Here is an 8,520-nt window from a genome sequence, read left to right on the forward strand (position 1 = left end):
TCTATTTCATCGTCTCTCTCTACATCTTATCTATCTGTCCTTGTTTTCTCCTTTATTTATGACTTTTCTGTACTTTCGACCACTATTCGCCTATCTTTCTCTTGCCGATTACTAATACTTCTGTGCTGTCTTTTTCTCTATCTCACCACCTTTTCACCCTTAAGTAGCGGGCCATCAGTACCATCAACAGAGTACGAAGATTGCTGTCAAGCCACACGTTTCGTTTAATTTCACCGTTCATTCACCGTTTTATTCACCGTTCTTGTTTCACTAGTGTACGCCGATTGAAGGCATTGTATACGAGGGTGGATTGATAAGTTTCCGGCCTGACCAAGAAAAACAAGGTTTTTAAAAATTTTTTTTTTTTATTTCTCAACATAATCTCCTCCAAGGCTGATACATTTCTCATAGCGGTGTTCCAGTCTATTAATGCCATCTCTATAGACTGATTCGTCAAGCTCCTCAAAATAACCATTTACAGCTTCGATTACTTCTTCATTGTCCGCAAATCTCTTACCGCCAAGCCATTTTTTGAGATTAGGGAACAGAAAATAGTCACTCGGGGCTAGGTCTGGAGAGTAAGGAGGGTGCGGCATCAATTCAAACTTTAGATCGTTGATTTTAGCCGTCGCAACGATTGACGTGTGCGCTGGTGCGTTATCGTGATGAAACAAGATTTTTTTCTTCGCCAGATGAGGTCGTTTAATTTTCACCTCGTGGCTCAAACGTTGCAATAAGTCTGCGTAGTATTGACCAGTGATAGTATTACCCTTTGCAAGGTAATCAATGTATATAATACCTCTTGCATCCCAAAAAACAGTAGCCATAACCTTGTTCGCCGAAAAAATTGTTTTTGCCTTCTTTGGAGTTGGTTCCCCTGGTCCAATCCACTGTTTAGACTGTTCTTTGGTTTCAGGAGTGTAGTGGTGGACCCACGTTTCGTCAACGGTTACGAATCGACGCAAAAATTCGCTTGGATTACGCTTATACAATGACAAATTTGCGGTAGAAATGTTTTTTCGAATCAATTTTTGGTCGACTGTTAGCAAACGCGGCACCCATCTTGCACAGAGCTTTTCCATATGCAAATGTTGGTGCAAAATATGTTGCACACGTTCATATGACATCTTACAGGTCTCAGCTATCTCACGCACTTTCAATCTGCGGTCTCCCAGCACTATTTGATGAATTTTTTCGATCATATCTGGAGTTGTGACCTCAACGGGGCGTCCTGAGCGAGGCCCATCAGAGGTGCTCACACGACCCTTTTTAAACTCGGAAACCCACTGCTTAACGGTTGAATATGACGGGGAGGATGTCCCCAGTGTTGAGTCCATCTCTTTTTTAATTTCCTTCGGCGTTAACCCCTTCAAATAAAAGTATTTGATGACAGCACGATTTTCCTGCTTTTCCATTTTTACGAAAACCACAGAGGCGTCTTGTTCAGCGTGCTGTCAAACCTACACTAGCAAGGAGATCGGGCTGAAACTATAGCTACAAGCTATCCAAGGATGGTACTATAGAATGTCACCTCAAGGTAGGCCTAGTGGCGTCATCTCTTGGTTAGGCCGGAAACTTATCAATCCACCCTCGTATATTGTAAGTAGATTCAATAGATTCTACTACATTTACAGTGTTTTTCAATCCCCAACAAAAACCTGCAACCCTTTACTTAGGATTGCTAGGACGTTTCATGCGATAATCTAGCCGCCGATTCAGAGTCACCGAATCGTATGAAACATGACGCTTTTAACATTTTTGAGAAAGAAAAGCGTTCTCCTATTTATTTTAGACCTGTATTTAATACGTAGTTTAAAATTTAAATTATACTCAAAGAAATTTCCTTTTGAGCCAGAAGTTACTTATAAAAGTCAATAATGAATGTGTAAGACAGAGATGAATATCCACACATAATATCGAGAATGAGGGTGGTGTAATTAATAATGCACGAAACTAATTTACGATTTATTTCGTTGGAACTAACGTAATATAACATACAACAACAACAATTATGTTAGTGAGCGAATACGATAATAAAATAATTCGAAGTGGTCTGTATTCTGTCGAAACTGCCAAGCGAGGATCGCGATTTCGATCTTTTTGGATCTCATCAGCGCGTCGCAGGCAGCTCCGACAGAACACAGACCAACTTTTACCTGCTGTCTTAACAGTGCGTTTTAGAAAATACTACAAATGGCGCACTAAACGCCATCTGTACATTTAAAATGTAGCATCGTGCTACAGATGGTGTTTACTGCGCCATTTGTATAGAGAGATTTATAGTATTTTCTGATTACGATAATGTTCGATGGTTTACGCAAAATAAGTTTTTTACTTCGAATTTTGAAGAAATATTAGTAGCAACACGTGCAGAGTAGACAAGAGACAAGAGCGCTGTGTATAGACAAGTACAACAAGGTCCCAACCGCAATTGAGAATTGAGATGCGTTCGTCAGCCTGATCTCACTACCTTAAGAGGATGCCGATCGATATCCTGAATTTGTGGCAGGTCAAAAAGGATGGTTTAAGCAAGAGCCGCTGTAGCCAGCGGTAACCCGTGGTTGACACGTTGTGTATTCAAATGACAAATACGGGGTGGAATAAGTTTTTACCAAATACTGGGCGTTACATTTATTGACCCGTCTTCAGATTGCTTTTTGAAGAATGAACATACTGTAACAACCTATCTAAGTACACAACATATCTACATTAATAATAAATGTCATAATTAAAATATTGTATTTACTTTCACGAATTATGAATGAGAAATACAATTATGTACTAGCAACGAGACCCTATGAAACCCTATTAATATTCAAAGTAAAATCCGTTAGGAAGTGTTTTTTTTTATTCTCGTTTCGTTGTTTCGGGTAATTAAGGCTACTTTGAATTTTTATTCCGCCCAAGTACGTACATACATTAGTAATTATAAGGCATTTTCTTCGGTTGCTATCTTTGATGACTGCGGTCAAATATAACAAAATGAATAATAACCCGTCCGAATAAACAACGATACGCTATCGGAGTATCTGGAAACTAAAAGCTGTAACATAATAGCTACAAGACACGCGACAGCTTTGACTGACGCGTCACCCTAACAGCGATCACGTTTCGGCATATATACCTATATGTTTAGACACGTATACAATGCAATTTAGTATCAAGCTAGATATTTTTATCAAATAGTCAGTGATGAAGGTGTCGTTTTTTCCAGTACAGAAGTACGAATTATATTCGATTTCGGGATAAAGATATTTTAGTTTCGCAAAGAATAAATGTATATATTATACCGGTGGTGAAAGAACCAACTTGGGCATTGAGAATCACATAGCATGGGTCTTCCTACAACGCTCAAAAGTCACTAGTGTTTCTGCACCATTACCGCTGCAATTGAATAAAAAAAAAACTTTTGGGTGTTTGATTCCCACCAGCCAGTAATGCTGGTGGGCGGGCAGTCCCTCCGGAGTATTCCAGAAGGTAGGGCGGAAGGCCCTCTTCAGCCTGCTTTCAGGAATCCTGGGAATGGGTGGGTGGTGGTTCGGGTGAGAAAGATGAGACGGACGAAATGAAGACAAAAGAGAATGAAAGATTATCTGTGGAATATTACTGCCCCAGTATTTGCCTAAGTGATCCAAGGAAACCACAGAAAACTTGGACCAAGGCAGACGGACCCGGAATCGAACCGGCGTCCTCCCCAATGCTAAGCAATGGTCTAAACCTCTAGGCCATGCTGCTCGGTCTGCTATTGAATATAACTCACTACCAAGATCCGAATATTCGCATGTAGTATACGAGGTCTGTTCTAATTTTGTGTTTTTCAAAAATTATTTATTTATTCATGAATGTCTATTTTGTCCCCTTCAATGTAATCCCCGCCAGATATTTAACATTGTTCCAACGTTATTTCCAATCCTCGAAGCACTTCAGAAAATCATTTTCTATGATCTTGTTCAGCTTCTCCTTCCATGCCGTCTTTATCTTTCATGCGGCAGCTTCTATTGAGATGATTGAGCTTTGGTTTCCACGTCATAACCATGGTCCCAAAAAAAAAATTCCCATGATTACCAATTATGACCCTCTCAAGCAAATTTGGGTCGTTGCGGACAGATACCAACAGCTCCTTAGCTATACCAACACAATGTTTTCGAAATGGAGCAATTTTGGCACGAATTTCACGACGACCCGTCTCATGTCCAAATTATTGAAAAAAATCGAATGGCAGGAGCCAATCGATATGTCTAGGTCCTCAGCAACTTATCTAAAGGTGATGCGACGATTAGCTAATAATACTATTTTCTTCGGTTCATCAATGTTTTCGTCTGTTGTCCATTGCTACCACTGTATCCAAGATTAACAGAATCGTCTTCATACACGTCAATATTCACCGGTTATGTCCGATTCAAAAGTTTTAGTTAAGCAATTCACGAATTACAACGGAAAAAGTCGACATTACCTATTCGATACAAATCAGCTGAGGATTTTGGATTATTGGTAAACGGCTCGCATTCGTAAATGAAAGCCAAGGTAAGAATTAGTTCTATACGTTGAGCTTTTAATGACGCCGTTGACCGGTTAAAAAAGCTTCTTTAAAGCCAATCATTCGAAAGGAAACAATTTTGTTAATGTTACAGCACCTTTTTCAACAAGATACGCGTTGAAGAGCTAATGTACCGAACCGGGCCAATTTCCCCCGTGAAGAAAAGAGGAGGGCAAACAAAAAAAGAAAATTTCTGGAAAGCCGATGAACTTTCCTTAGGTAACCTTTTCCTATCCCTTCTTCTCTATGTATAACCATATTGATCCTTTTAAGTATTTTTATAAAAGTTTATTAGGTATCTAAGGACAACACAACCCAGGTTGGAACAGTGAGACAAGGCTTTAAAGGGCGACATTATTTTTTGAACAATACAACTTTCGATAAAAACGAATTTTAAATTTTAGACAAGTGTAGTCCAACTGTGGTAAATAATGTACAGAAATAGGACTACGTAACACCGAATACAATCATTGGCCATAGGTCAGAGTATTACCGTAGAATAACTGTTGGTATTACTCTAAGCGTCGTCACCTCTTCCCTCAAGGTCAAATTTGTTATTATTATGGTATCGGGAAATGCCGATGTAAGTAACAATTCAGAAAGGAAGAGAGGAGAATAGAAACAACAGGGAAACAGACTTACTTGAGCTACCGAAATACGCAGACGTTTTAATATTTTTATTTCGTCATTTAATAGAAGACATGTGACGCGTTTTAAAGTAACAATTGCTGCATCCTTATCATCTGCCGCGAGTGCAGTGACTGCTTTTCGACCAGTGGTTTCGGGAAAAGAGTCCTTCAGGCGTTAACTTTTCCCATTCTTGGCAGACCGGATCTATCTTCGAAGAACTTCTTTGTACAGGATTGTTTGATACAAGGCGAGTATCAAACGCCAGTGTACAGCGGTAATGATTAGCAGGACTGTGTGATGATTGCTGCAAATGAAGTTCGCCAAATGCTTGACGTTTTTGCGCTAGTGAGAAGTATTATAACTCGTTTATAAGTAAGCGGTAAGTTTTTGTTTATGTTTACATTAGGCGTTGGATAACAGGTATTTATTTAGTTTAAATCTCATCACTACAATTTGATGTAACAATTCGCTAATCAAAGATTTCCTTATTACATCTAGTTAACTCCCTTCAATGCTCCGTACTTATTTTATAGTAGTTACACCCTGTATAAGTGCGGCCCATGTTTCTGTGAGGCCTACTGTATATCAAAAATTACATTTGTCTAATTTTCTCTTATCTTTTAAGCTACAAATTCTTTCTGCTACGTTTCACATTATTATTTTTAATGCATCATTGAAATGATGTATTTCATTATTCTGTCTTATTAATTTAATTTGATTTTCACCACTTTGTGATTTTAAGACGTTACAGCTGCATTACTAATTATTACGTAGACAATTTAAAAATTACCAATTGCACTAATAAATTAGTTAATTAACTTTTATTCAAACAAATGTAAATAAAAAGGGAGCCGCCCGCGAGCGATTTTAACGATAACGAGAGAATTGGGCTGGCACATCAGCAGTTGCAATTTAATACCCCTTTGATGTTCGGACTAAATTAATTTAATACGCTTAATACCCCAGTCGGCAAAAGATTCCACAGCAAAAGCGTATTAATAAATGTATGCATATATCTACTCATATACCAATAGCCTGCATATATAATATACCGGTACATACATAGATGTGAAGTACTTTCACATAAACATATCAACTCACTCAAGAGAATAATTTGCACAAATGAAAGTAATCAAATTAATGCACTAAACTGGAAAACATGACCTTATTATAGAGGATTCCGAATGCAAGAAATTACATATAATACCTGTCATCCCCTTTATTATCAGTGGGACTAGAAATGGCGATTAATGACTTAATTCAATCCTGTCAAGTATAAACTAAACCCTTTGTTACCGTCGTAGTTTATTAAAGTCCCTGTTTCAGGATTTTTATCTATTATGATATGAACGTGTTCTTTAAAATTCACAATTTTTTGTTTTTTTCTGTTGGTATTAATGGTCTACACCTACTGACTGTTTACCAGACAGTTATTTACATTGTCTTCGACCATTCTTGATAGTTTTTCAATTTTCTAGAAAACTCTCGAAATACTTTTGTTACGAAGTCATAATACGTGTCGTTCGACGCATGTTTCTTTCGGACGAATCAGGTCAATCGCACCGTCATATCAATCCGTCCTACACCTACGGGCATACATTTGTAGAAAAGCTCAATACTGCTTTCCTACAAATGTTTTTAAAGCCGTTTTTAATTTAAGAGTGTCTAGCGTATCAAATTTTCCTAACTTCATCTATTCCGAAGATCTTTGCTTTTGAATAATTTAATTCATCCAGCCCTCGAGTAATTTTTTCTTTTACTTGAAAATTCAGTTCGCCTTTGTATATATTTCTTGTAGACTCAGAGACTTATTACATTAAACAATGTGGGGTGGAGGGTGTCATTTTTTTGAATAAGTAATGAAGTCGTTACATAAAGTTCAAAAACGTGTTCCGTGGATAAGTCGAAATACCGTTCCTACATTTACCCTCTCCAAGGTTTATTTAAAACAATAATGGATCTTCCTGATATAGAAAAAAGACGCTACCATTGGCAAACAGAAAGAAATAAATATTTATAATATAAAGAAGGGAACAATACAAAGAACACAATTACGACTGTCGTTTTCTAGTAGTTTTATCTTACTTTCGTTTTAGTTTTGTATTTCGCCTTGACAACAACGAGAGGTGTGAATCTCTAGAGAGGGAACTTTTTCAGATTATTTATAAATGTACATTTGTAAGTATTGCGGATTTAATTGGACGCATGCCTCGCAAGCGTTAATTAAACAGAAAACGAACGATTCGAGCGTTAAGCTTTAGACTTTTCTATCATTTAATTTTATACAAATGGCCTACAGGATATTTTTATAGAATATTTAATGGTCTACTAAAATCATCCCATCCTATCTGGCTTACTTTGTCGATAGTGGATTTCATTTATTACGACCTTAATTAAAGCGACCATTGTGCTATAGCGACGTCATATGTAAAACCTTTGAATTTAAAGGATACTTTACCATAAAATTCATCTGGCAATAGCGACTTTGGATGTAACGGCGAGTTAGGGTGTAGCAACTGTTTTTAAAGAATCATTTGCAACAGATCCCTAGTAATCCCATGCAGATATAGCGGCCGGAGTCGGCCGCTAAAGACCCAAAGAGATTTCTATCTTTTGTCTACATTCACACAAATAGTTAACAAGTGTGGTGACCTTTACCGTTGTTTCTGAGTAGCAACTGTGTTTAGTAAACTTTTGAATAAATGTGACTTCCAGATGTACATTTACTGTTAAAAAAAAAGGGCGAAAATTGTTTCAAAATTGAAAAACAGTGTGTGTCTGCATCTTCTTTAACTCTGCCTGTAACGACTTCTGCATATAACGACGAAATTACTGTGGTACCTTCGTTGTCGTTATACCCGAAATCCACTGTATTTATAAGTCGAGTTAAGGAATGTTGTCGAGTTTTTCTGGAAGCGTGCTGGTTAAAATCCATAAAATGACCAGCGACTGCATGTTCCAGAAGTTTTAACCATTATGGATTGATTAATGATTCTACACTATTTTAGGCCCGATAAACATAGAAGTAGAACATACTTTCGTTGTTATATTTAACTCTCTACACTGTCGCAAAAAGGGTTGTACTAGGTCAAAAAAGCGACTTAATACTTCTGAATCAAATGTTTCATCATCATAAGGTCATAAGGTCGTCAATCCTAAGACTGAGCTAAACTTCACATTTCCCTAAAAGTAGAATAGCCCACATCCTTGACCATTTGCGAACAGTAATCTAACCTAGGTCTACCTCTACCCCTCCTAACTCCTGTTTCTGCCTCTAATATGTCTCTGACTAGACCTTCATGCCTGAGAAGGTGTCCTACCAACCTATCTCGCCTATTTTTTATTGACTTCCA

Source organism: Agrilus planipennis, unplaced genomic scaffold, assembly GCF_000699045.2.
Source record: "Agrilus planipennis isolate EAB-ADULT unplaced genomic scaffold, Apla_2.0 scaffold148, whole genome shotgun sequence".
NCBI classification, from domain to species: Eukaryota; Metazoa; Arthropoda; class Insecta; order Coleoptera; family Buprestidae; genus Agrilus; species Agrilus planipennis.